A 13022-nucleotide genomic window follows, 5' to 3' on the forward strand; every position below is an offset into this window, starting at 1 on the left:
ATTTACTGGGATCTTCCCACAAAGCCATCTCTCGGGTTTACTGAGAATGTTCCAAATAAATAGAAGATATCCAGTGAAAATGCCTTGTTGATGCTAGAGGACAGATGAGAATGGCCAGACTGCTTCATGCTGATGGGAAGACAACAGTAACTCGAATAAGCACTTGTTACAACCAAGGTGTGCAGAAGAGCATCTGTGAATGCAAAATACATCAAACCTTGAAGCAGAACAGAAGATTAGACAAAGATTAGACATTATCAGTTTGCATGAAGACATGCTGTTTTGTGGAGCATTACCAACACAACCCACCACTAATGAATGACAACTACTTCACTGAGATCGACCTGGACTGGCAGAACTGGGTTGCGCAGTGATGGTGCAGCTTCAATGACTGGCATTCATCACGGCATCATTAGGCAGATTCTTGATCGTGCACCAGAAGCTAAATGGACCCAGTTTTCTCCACCGTGAAAGCCTTGCAGCAAAATAGATGTCACCAGAGTTCCACGAGGTGATGGATGTAAGTGTGAACACTAGCAACTTAACTAAAAATAATGCTGTGAACTCCAGATGTTTCGCCAAGCTTTGTGAGGACATGGAAGCAGATCATGTCCAGCTGCTCTACCACAGTGAGGTGGGATGGCTTTCAAGACAACAGGTCCTCAAGTGTTTGTTTAAACTGAGGAACGAGGTATTCTCTGTTCTCACAGAGAAAAAAAATCTCTTGCACATTATTATGCCAACTCAAAGCTCACAGCTAAGCTTGCCTACTTTTGTGACATTTTTTCACTGGTGAACCAGCTGAACATCTCACTTCAAGGGAGAAACAGCAACAAGTTTTTCGTTGCAGACAAAGTTCAAGCTTTCAATGGAAACTTGCTTTGTGGACTAAGAGGGCCCAGGAAAAGAGGATGAACATGTTTCCACTTTTGTCTCACATCTTGGATAACTTCTCTCAGGTGAAGGTCAGTGGCTCTGTCTGTCCCTGAGGATCCAAGAGAAGGACACATGTGGAATTTGGACCCATTTTCTATGGATCCCACTGAAAATGATGTTGCTTTGCCCACACATCTGGAATTCCAGCTTCTGGAAGTTTCCACTGACAGCACTTTAAAGTTGCAGTGGGGCAAACTGGACCTGGGTTTCTTCTGGATGGCTGTCTCAAAGGAGTATCCATATCTGCCACTGAGAGCTTTGAAACCCCTTCTCCCATTCACAACTACATATCTGTGTGAATCGTGATTTTCCATCGTGGCCAGAATCAAGACCAAAGCCTGAATCAGACTCAGAGCAATGCTGGAAGTTACTCTGACAGTGAGCCTTTCCCCCATCCCACCCACACTGGACCTGATTGTGTCTCAGGCAGACTCAAATGTCCCATTAAGAGGTGAACATAAAAGAGGAGTTGCAGCTTGCCAAAAAAAAGGACTGTTTTGACTGTTTGTTGTTATTCATTTGTCCCAAATATTAAGAGTAACTTCTGGTTCTGCCAATGAAAGTGGTTTACTGCTGAAGCAACTTTCAACAGTTTAATTATTTATTCATTAATTTAATTAGCAATTAAATAACAATTATTACACCACTCACACCAGGAACCTCAGCTTGAGGCATACAGGTCTCTGTTGCAGTTTTCCACTGACAGAATAAGTTACATGAAAAGACGATGAATCAATCAACTTTTTGGATTTTTGACCTTGACATTTAGGACAGAAGTCACTTCTGTCTCTGGTAGACAAGAAAGAAAATATATTTGAGGAGGTGATGGGAGGTTATGACCTTCAGGATAGGAGGCAGGCCATCAAAATGATTGAAAGGTGATACAGTGCGATGGAGGGCGGGGCTAAAACAGAACGTTTGCTGCCTCAGGGTGAAAAGCTGCAAAGCTGCGTGTTGAAGCTCAGCTGCCAGCAGCCATTAGATCACCCTCCCTCTGTGTGTGTGTGTGTGTGTGTGTGTGTGGCTGTTGATAATCTCTCACACAGCTTCCTGTAACTTTAATTGCCCAACATCTGTAGCCATGGTGCGCTCGTTAGAGAGGAGAGACAGTGAAACAATGGGGAAAACACACTGAGGGAATAGTATCACCTCGACATCCTCAGTCCTGATGTGTGTTATGTGTGTGCACTGAAATCAGACAAAACACACAAGCAGCGGGGTGATTGGCGGTGAGGCCTGAGCGCAGCAGGCGAGCGTGGGGCTTTTTGTGATTATGTAACCATGAGAACAGACACACTGAGAGAAGCGCCGGTCTTACATGCTGGGATGATTCCCATTTTCTGTTGGTTACATTTGTGAGTGCACTGTGGTGGCACATGGTGGGTTCCTATTAGATGCCAGCACCATGGTAACACTGCTAAAGGAGAGTCATTTAGGACCCCTTTTTCTTTAATGGTATGGACGCAGTCACCCGCAGAAAAGATAGTAGCTTTTAGTGCAGAGAATTGTTGTATCTGAGTAGTCAATGAAACCTATTCATTCAGGTTAAGCATTGTAGTGGCACATATTCAGCTCAGATTATGGTGCTGACACCATGGAAACAGTGTTGAAGGTGAGTTAGCTAGGCCTTTTTTTCTTTAAGTACAAGAACAATCACAAAAAAGTTGGGCTGTTGTGCAAAATGTAAATAAAAATGGAATGCAGAGATTTAGAATCTCATAAATACCTTTTTTTATATTCACAACAGAAAACTTATCAAATATATATATAAGAAAACTATTAACTCAGTTTGAGTTTGATGGCAGGAAGACATCTCAAAAATGTTGTGACTGAGGAAACAACGGGCTGGAAAAGTAACTGATACTAAAAGAAACAGCTGGTTATAAAAAGAGAATCTTAAAGAGACGGTTTCTCAGAAGTAAACACAAGCAGTGGTTCAGCAAAAAAAAAAAAGAAAGAAAGAAAGAAAAAAAGTGGAGCATTTTCAAAATAATGTTCCTCGGGGTAAAATTCTGAGGACTTTGAATATCACCTCCAGCATGTGATAAAAATCAACAGATTCTGAGAATCTGGAGAAATCTCTGTGCGCAAGGGACAAGGACAAAAATCAATACTGGATGCTCATCTGGAGATCTTCAGACACTCAGGTGGCTCTACATTAAAAATAGGCCATTTTCTCCCATTGAAATCACTGAACAGGCTCAGGAACACGTCCAGAAATCATTGTCAGTTTATCATACCATCCAAGAAATTCAGGTTAAAGCTCTATCATGCAAAGAAGTAGTCATATGTGACCATGATCCAGAAACACTGCTGTCTCCTCTGGACCAAAGTTCATTTAAAGTGGGTTGAAGTAAAATGGAAACCGCAGATACCGTGTCCCTGCACTAAAGAGGCGAGGGACCATGAAAAAACTGCATCACTGATGGGATGGAAGTGCATCAATGCCTTTGGAATCAGCAGCTTGCCCATTTGGAAAGGCATCATCAATTCTGAAAGGTATGTACAGGTTTTAGAACAATGTTTGCTCCCATTCAGAAGGTGCTCTTTTCAGTAATGGGTTGCCTTTTTCAGCAGGACAATGTTAAACTGCAAACCGCATCTATTACAGCAGCATGGCTTCTTGGTAGAAGAATCTATGTTCTGAACCGGCTTGCCTGCAGTGCAGACCTTTCACGATAAAAATGGGAAAAAAATTCATCTCCCTTAAAAATAAGAATGCTGAAGCTAAATATCCTCAACAAGAGATCTGAAAACCCAACAGTTTTATTTCACAGAAACCGATTTAGACCCTACAAGCAAAAGCAGACAAAACTTCAACTCCACAGTTTGACAGATTTAGAGAGCTATATCATTAATCCGTGAATCAATTTCCATTCAGTATTCATGTTTTGATTTTTCTGATATGTCCATTAGCACTCTTTCAAAACATATTTCAGTCTCAGTTTATAACGATCAATCCAAGCAGACGTCGTTACTTCTTGACAAGCCTCGATGAGATTAAATGAGCCTGAGAAAGCACAAGCAGCTGGAGGAAACTAGCAGTATGAGTGATGCCACTGTCAGAACGAGCTTGGTGAGTGACAGTGACTGATCGATTGACCGGTCATACTGACACATCAAAGTCTGATTTGCTGTAATCAATCAAAAGCGGCATATCCAACAGAGGGGGAGATTAAAGAGCCTGAAACATCGAGTGACTGTGAAACAGCTCAGTCAGTCACAATCTGCTACTGTAGTCAAGATGAAGTGAGTGTGCGTTCCCCTTGTTAATACACTGTAAAATCTAATATTGTGTTTAATTAAAAATATTAAATAGGCTGAACTAAATTTTTATCAATTTGTTATTAGAACTCAATTTAAGTAAGTTACCAGTACTTTTTATGCAAAAACACTGATCAACTCAATTTATTTGAGTTGTCTTAACTTAGAAAAACTAAGTAAGCTGGAAGTTTTGCTTCTCAGTGCGGAAGGATGAAAGATGTGTTTTGAAAATGCCGCGTCACTACCGTCCTCCTCCCTCTCGGATCAGTCCGCATGTTCACGGTGCATTTTTTCTGGACTATGTTGAGCAAACCTGGAGAAGCGTCAGCTCAAGATATTATTGTTGTCATTGCTGTGGATCTTTACCTGATACACTGACTTGGTGAGTAAATGTTTACTCTTATTCAAACTGATTTTGTGGCTTCTCTTAGTTTAGCACCAGGTTTATAATCTTGCTAGCTAGTTAGTGTTAGCCTAGCGTTGCTGCTGCCGCTGGGCTCATGTTACTTAAAAATTAACACCACAGCCTTAAAAACCTTACATAAAACTATGTGGTGAAATTTTCTGTTGATTGTTTGAAGTAAAAAAGTGAGATAAGAGCCCAGACAAAATTTTTCGGGAGGTGCAGCCGTTAGGGGTGGGGTGTGGGGGATATTTTGAATCCATAGCCATAACTAACTAACTAACTATATATATCATGTTTAACCTGAGTAGCAAAAGACTGCAGGGGGGTTGAAAATGATATGCCAGGAGTTAGCTGTGCTCGCCGGCTCTATCGAGCCTTGGCATCCCGGTCAGCTATCGCGCTGGTGGATAACAAAGCTCTCTGAAAACGTTGAAGCACTTTTGCAAATATGTGATATTTTGATAAATTAAGTAGATATTTGAGCATTACACAGCTACAGTCTGGCCTGAAAATATCTTAAAAGTTTATTTTGTGATCCAGAAGGGGTCATCTGGGGAAAAGGAGGATCGCATTTGTCGGCTGCAGTTGTCTGAGCCTCTGTATGTGTACTTGTGTGTACTTGTGGTCTCGTGGACTTGTGATACGTCGGGGACCAAGTACTGCTCCAATTCAAAGTACACATGAAGCCGAGAATGCGAAAAATTCCAGGATGTGTTTTTGCTCCTCCCGTTTTATCGAGCATGTATTGGTGGTGACTTGTGTGGACTTGGAGCCACTTGGTACAGCTAAATATCCCAGAATGCATTTCGTCCAAAACTCAAATGCGGCAATGGCGGAGGAGCGGCTAAAAAACTTTTAAATATTACTTTTTCTGGGTCACAAAATAAACTTTTAAGATATTTTCAGGCGAGAATGTAGCTGTGAAAAGTTCAAATATCTGCTCGATTTATCAAGACATCACATATTTGCAAAAATGCTCCGACGTTTCCGGAGATGTCTATTTTTTTTTTAATGCTTTGTGGCAGCTTTTGAACATCTGTGGCATCTATTAATGTCAAATCTAGCCTTTATTTAACAACATAAGCAAGCTGCTGTTATATTTAACCGACTTTTCTGTTTAATTACATTTTAAATAACAATAATAATAATTACAATAGTATTTGTTTTGTTAAAAATGTGTTTAAAAACAAGTTTTGTTGTGAAAGCTATAATCCAGATTAGTGGCCTGCTAAATGGTTAAAGTCTAGTTTGGCTTTATAATTGAGAATAATGTAATATAGGTTGTCCTTCTAAAGAATTAAGTTAAATTCCACAGTTGAATCATAAGAAACATTATGTTACATATAGACCCTGCCACGTGTTAGATCTGGTCACTTTGCATATTAGAAACTTTATATATTGAAAGTTAACTTTTAACAAGCATGTAATGATTATATTTAAATTAGGTGGTCTTTTTTTAAACACATATCTCTTTAGGCCTAAACTGACAGTGCCAATACCACACATTCAGACACAGTAGTAGATGGTGTTTTTATTACTATATGTGTTACTCTAATTTGGTTGTATGGGGTCTACATTGACCTTCTGTGTTGTAAGTTACAATGATTGCACAGCCTTTAAGGATCAAATCAGTTTCTGAAAAATGTTCTGTTTTTCTCCCTCTGCTTGCTTCTTACTGTCTTTGAGGCTCGGGACCAGCACTCCTGTTGTTGGACAGAAAGACATCAACTCAGTCGTATTTTGGTTTTCCAATATATTAGCAACTGTCAGTGACATTTATATTAATCAGGCTGAACTTGAATCATACTTTAGATCAGCCTGTTTTACTTATTGTTTTATTTGTGCTTTGGTTTGGGGAAGTTGTTTCTTTACTGATCTTTTCCTGTCTTCTGTTATTAGACTTGAGATATGACTGCACTATGCTGTTGCTGGTGACCACAGTTAATTCTACAAGACATGCTGTGTAAGTAAACAAACAACAACAGTTTGGTCTGCATTTCTTGAAAGATCACATCCCCCAAACTTAGTTTAGAGGGTCTACACTGTATATAGTGAAGTCTGCAAGTTTTCTAACAGCAAAATCTGTTTTGTGCCCAAAATCATTTTGCACATCATTAGAATGAAAGTTATTGGCCATGTTTGCATAGCCCTTTTTAAAATGATGCTTTCATGACATTATTGTGTGTTGGGTGGTGGTCAGGGCTATGCAGACTGACAATTTGGGACATTGAATGTCACCTCTCAGGTGGGGAAGGAGCCTGAGATTGTTTAAATTGGAGTCTGTTTTATACCAAATGCAGAAAAAAAAATATTTTAAGAAAGCAATTAAGTTCGTGTTCCAAAAAATATGATTGTTTGCTTGCAGGACAACAGGAGAGATGAGTCCTCCGTCACAGATGGTGTGGTCAGTGAAGATGGTCGCCTGCAGGTTCAAGCTCATTGCATCTCCAACCCACATCCACTGCCACTGTACTTAAGGGAAGTTAAAGACTTTCTTCTGCACCTACATTTGGATCACCTCGATCCATGACAGTCATTCAGGCAGTAATGCCTGGCCTGGAAACAAGCCATCCTTAAAACATTACAACATTCCAGCTCATGTGTTGGAATGGAAAACAAATGTGTTGTTTAAATTAGAGACTGCACTTGTGACAGAACAATAAATATATTTTATTTTGATTATTTAAGTGATGTAAGTACAAAACAAACTTGTGGTAGGCCTAAACTTATTTTCAGAATAATTAAATCTGAGACTTTGTTTCATTGTAAGATTATAACAGTGATGGCAATATAATTGTTTGTTGTTCAGCAGAACAGTGTCCAGTATGTTGGCTGTTATACTTTGTTGTGTTTGAAAATAAAAGTTGGGCTGATTTTAACATCATTACAAAAAGTGTTGTTAATTATTTTTAATCATTCAGGTTACCACAAATTGTTTTTTCATTTAGTTGAACTTGAAATGTTTCTCAGTAGGTAAACAATTAGTATTGTACAGTCAGAAATACCAAGTTATTCTTAATACTGCAGACTTGCAATGAATAAGTTGTCCTAACAGTCATCTTAAGTAAGCTTTACTAAGTTTTTTTGAGTTCTGGAAACTAAATAGGTTTTTACACTGTACTCAAAGTGAATAAGTTGCCTTAACTTAGTCATCTTAAGTAAACTTTACTCAATTTTTTTGAGGCAACGGGTTTGCATAGTTTTTTTGAGTTCTGGGAACTAACGAGGTTGTACAGTGTACTCAAAATGAGTAGGTTTGCCTACCTTAATTATTTTAAGTAAACTTTACTCATTTTTTTGAGTTCTGGGAACTAATGAGGCTGTACAGTGTAAATAGGAACTCCTTTCCACTGGACCTAAGGTATCAATACTATTGATACCTTTAAAAAGAAACCTCAAGACCCACCTTTACCTTTTTTTACCTTTATTTAGTTTTATATCTTTATACCATTTCAGTTGTTGCATCTTATTCTGAATTGTAAATCACTTTATGAATTTCATTCTGAAAAAGAACCTTGAGTTGGTGAAATCAGCTGATTTATGTTCATGGCTCAGGCTACGTCCACATGTATTTTTGTAAACGGAGATTTTCTGTTCTCGTCTAAAAAAAACCAAAACAAATCCCGTCAATACATGCAGTTTTGAAAAAATATCTCCATCCACGTGTAAACGCAACAAACAAAGTCAAACGCTGTCAAGAACATGCCAAAGCAACAGGTGGCGATATAATCCTAACCATGTAGAAATGTTGGCCAATCGGCCAGTCTGGAAGCCTGGGAGGGAAAGAGTAAACAAAGATGGCGCATAAAAGCAGTCTTTCTAAATGGAGGGACAGTAACTGCGTGTATATGTACAAGTGTAAAAGCTGCAGATAGTCAGATTAACAGCAACAGTATTTTGTCTATATCTGCCATTGTAGAAATTCATCTCATGTAAAAAATAACGTGGCGCACAGCGTGACGTAAAAAAAACGCAAACCTTTCACGTTGCGTGACTAAATCTGTTTTCCTCGTCCACATGTAAACGCAAAAACATGAAAATCTCCACCCTTGCAGGAGTTTTTAAAAAAAAAATCTCAGTTTTCAGCATTCCAAAACACAGCGGACAAAAGGCCCAAATGCATAGAAAAAGCTCAGTTTTCAAAAATACCCATGTACGTGTCGACGTAGCCTCAGTCAAGAGTAAAAACTAGACTAAATATAGTACAGCAACCTGTACTAATTGAATATTTGTTGGGGGGTTTTTGCAAATACTTGCGGAGACCAACTCGTCGCCCGGATGTTGAAGGTGTTGCATGTTCAACCTCACAAGGTCATTGCATGGGTCTTCTTGTGGGTGGCAGTTTGTCTCCAAACAATCATAACCCAACTCGAACTGGTTGCAATCACTGCTAGACAGATCAGTGAACGTCTAACTTAATTGCTGTATTATCACAAACAGATAATTATGTAGGAGTGGCATGGTAAAGATTAGCACCATCGCCTCACAGAAAGAAAGCCCTTGATTTGAATCCACTGTCCGGCTAGCACCTTTCTAGGTGGACTTTGCTTATTCTCCCCAATGTCTATGTGGGTTCTCTCAGGTACACAGGACTCCTCCCACAGCCTAAAAGCGTGTATGGTAGGTTAATTGGTGATTTGATTTTAAATTGGTTGTGAATAGTTAACTCTCTTTTTGCAATAGATAGGCTACTTGTCCAAAGTGTACCCTGCACCTCACCCTGCGGGAGCTGAGATGGACTCCAGCTCTGTAACCCTGAAAAGCAAGAGAAAAAAGATGGATGGAGATTGCATGTAATTGCTAACCTGACCCCATTCATTAGCAGAATGATTCTATCTTATTGCTGTTTTATTGCAGACTTGATGAACCAAAGTTGCAACTCACTGCGAGTGGTCATAGACCAGGTCCCCGTGATAAAAGCTATGCTAAATGCATGAAGGTTGCAAGTTTATTGCACACATTTGCAATAACTTTTGCCGTACCAGCCACTGTTTTCCTAATGTGAGTGTAGCACTACGCACTGAAAGCTACTTGGTTAAGCTTTGGCAATAAAACCTCGGCTCCAAACCTGTTTGGCACGAGACCGGATTGAAAAAGTACACGTATCTAAAGAACTCTATGAAAAATTTACCCTTCATAAACTTAATTTACGACCTCAGTAAACACTTCCCTCATAAGTTTATGGCCTTAGCCGCTAAAGTTTCACTGAAGTCAGACTGATATTTATTTTGTGTCAGAAGTGTTATCTTATTGGCACTTTGGTGAAAATGAACCTTGAAGTACTGACGAAGCAGTGCACACAATAGAACAGCTGCTCCTCTGCTGTCTGTGCTTGCTAACAAGGTGCTTGATGCACTAATGCTTCCATTTAAACTGTCACACTTTTTCAGAAAACAGGACAAAACTGACCAACCACAAAGTAAAAATGAGTCTGCCGTGGTTACAAACATCAATGCACACCTGCATATATTAGACACCCAGGCGTTCTTTTAACTAGATATATTGGAGTCAACAAGCAGCTGTAGCATGGATACAGTAAAGCTAAACAGGAGCTCTTCCAGGAGCACCAAGGTGCTGGTGAACTCACCTGTGCAGCACAAACCCTGCCTGATCGCTCATCCTCCGGCCCACTGAGAGCTTTCAGAGAGCTGTTGCTGCTCTGCAGACTCACAAATGGCAAACAGGAAGGAGCTGCACACGATTCAGGATCCAGCGTGTGTCTGTGGACCAGGCGGCAGCGTGGGTGTGTTTGATTAAGGCCACTGGACACGCATGTTGAGCAGAGGACCAATTTTGTCATCCATGGCTAATAATGAATGTCCCACAGCTGATATTTTGATATTGTGAGCTGATCTCAGGTCGCATGTTAATGGGACTAAATGTTGTCACATAGGACTTTAATAGTAATTTGCTGACTTCTGAATCCAATGGTACACACACACGAAAAGCTTGTTTTCATTGAGCTGGATTTACTAACAATTCATCTGATAAACAACATCTCAGTTAGAATTTCAACATCCAGGAACAGTGTGTACCATTTAAAAGGTGACCACATTAAAATGTGGTCAGACGGATGAATTATTGGAAGCAGGTCACCAGCTGTCAGCTCAGAGAGGAAACCTCACTAAGCCTCTGATTCTTTTTAAGACCTCAGACAGAATCCACCAACATTAGGACTTTCAACATTTCTTAAGCCTGCACCTTTCTGTCATCTCAGAAGCCACACTGACGCTCAAACGCACACATTAAAGCGAGTGTTTGTGGGCGACTCATCGGAGGAGAAGTGTGGAGGACAGATTTCTGCTGGAAATTATGGTTTAATATTTAAACAGCTGTGCTCCTTATCGCAGGGAGGATAACATGAGCAGTGAACATGTGCAATCACGGCGCTGTTGTTTCTCTCTCATTTAACAGCATATCAGCACTGCGTGTGAAACCAACATTTGCTTTTCAAGGACACATTTTCAACTTGGAGACCAAAATAACACTAAAACTGAAGCTTGTAGAAGAACTTTCAGAGCCAAAACTTTATGAACACAGTACCAGCTACTTCTGGTGTGTAGATTCACAGTTACAGTATAAAGAAGACAGATTCTTGTGTAGCTTCCTTATAATCACCAAAGTTATAAGAAAAATGTTAAAGACTAGTGAGACACACAAATACATATACTGTATACATAACAACTAAATAATGTTAAATTAAATTAATAAATTTAAATAAAATAATGTAATGAAGTGAAAAAGCACATAAAATGTAAACTAATAAATTAAATTAATAAAATTAAAAATAAGAAAAATATTAGTAAAATAAAATGCATTAAACGGATTAAGATGAACTGAAATAAAATATATTACAAATAACATTTTATTAAATTACTCTTATTTTTTAACGGGAAATTAAATAAAATTAAATAACAACATGAAATTGTATTAACTGAAATGAAACATGAAAAGAAAACGAGACCATTCTATTATTAAAAATAAAAGCGTGAAAAGTTTTAATTAACCCCATTTAAAGGCTCGCGCTTTTCGCTCGTGCGCGCAGTTTGAATTCACTTTAAATCATCGTGAGCGTGCGCCCATCAGTGCACGTGTGGTCCCTTACAGTACAACCATCTTCCCTGTAGCACTGAGACAGCAGGTGCGTGTTCAGTGTCTCACGTTAGCGCGTGTGTGAGCGCGTGGTGCGCGTGCGTGCCTGGCACACTGACCTGCTCCGAGTCTCTCCTCTCAGGCGCTCAGCGCTTAGCTCGGGTCCCGGCACCGCTCTGTGATCTCGGCTCTCTCCTCTCTCTTTCCCCGGCAGCCCGAGTGGAAAACCCCGGGGAGAGTCACGCGGCTCCCGGCTGCCATCAACATAAATAAATAAAACCAAAAGTGGAAATCTAATTTAAAAGAAAAAAAATAATAAATAAAAAGAAAGGAACAAAGGGGGCGGGTGTCTGACGATGATTGAGAGTTTAAATCTCCATCCTCTGGATCCTCGGGTGTAAGTCCCGCTTACAAGTCTCTCTCCTCTCCCCGCTTCTTTCTCTCTCCTCTGTCCTTTTGAATTAACCAAACCTGGAGCGGGAAGCCAGGTCTCGGTTGTCCTTTGCCCTATTTTAGGAAACAATCGCTCGGCTCCGCTTCTGAAGCAGCGCTGACATCCGCGCCTCTGTCACTTTGGATCAACGGAACCCGCCGGTAAATTCGGCCCCCAAACGAACCTCCAAGGAGCCGAGGACACACGAAGCTTTTAAAGACAGATTCACCTCCTGCACGTAGAGCAAAGTGTAAACGTAACAGACTCTACATCGGTGTTTAAAATATGCACCTCTGTTCTTCTCCTGCTCTCCCTGCTGCTGGTCCGTGCGCTCTGGAGACGGACTAAAGCGCTTTACGCACGGCGCGTAAAAAGGAGTGGAGGGTCAGGGGAGGAGGGCTCTTCGTTTATAGGAGGGGAGGCGAGGGAAGAACGTAGGCAGGGAGGATAGACGAGGCGGGGGGGTGTTGGTGGCACTGGAGGCTACGTGAGGGAGGAGTTTATTTATTTTATTCATCCATCCATCGAATTTCTGCTACTTATCTAGGATTGGGTCTTGGGTCATCAGTTTCAGGACAGGTGCCCAGATCTCCCTCTCCCCAGCCTCCACTTCCAGTTCTTCCAACAGGAGCACAGGGGAAGGTGATCCCAAAGACATAACCACTGCACTGTGAGTTCAAGGGTTTTCTTCTTAATCTCTTCAAGGGATATTCCCAAAAGATGTCAGAGATGTCCAGGTGGCATTCTGAACCACCTTTCCTTCTTTTAGTATGGAGGAGCTGTGGTCACTCTGAAGCTCTTAAGACTGAGAATGCCTCAGCTCCTTAGCATAACTGCAAAGGCTGAGCCCTCTGCAGAGGAAGCACATTTCTGGTGAGTGTAGGAATGTAG

General features: G+C 40.5%; 1 protein-coding gene across 1 annotated transcript in view; it reads right to left on the reverse strand.

Annotated features, from left to right (window-relative positions):
• Window positions 1-12504, reverse strand: part of npy2rl (neuropeptide Y receptor Y2, like) — a 74183-nt gene extending 61679 nt beyond the window's left edge. The window contains exon 1 of the mRNA XM_003455544.5: window positions 11818-12504. The gene's annotated coding sequence lies outside the window, so the exon portion shown is untranslated. The remainder of the gene's footprint in view (window positions 1-11817) is intronic.
• Between the last annotated feature and the right edge of the window lie 518 nt (window positions 12505-13022).

This window comes from Oreochromis niloticus, linkage group LG3 (genome assembly GCF_001858045.2).
Source record: "Oreochromis niloticus isolate F11D_XX linkage group LG3, O_niloticus_UMD_NMBU, whole genome shotgun sequence".
NCBI lineage: Eukaryota > Metazoa > Chordata > Actinopteri > Cichliformes > Cichlidae > Oreochromis > Oreochromis niloticus.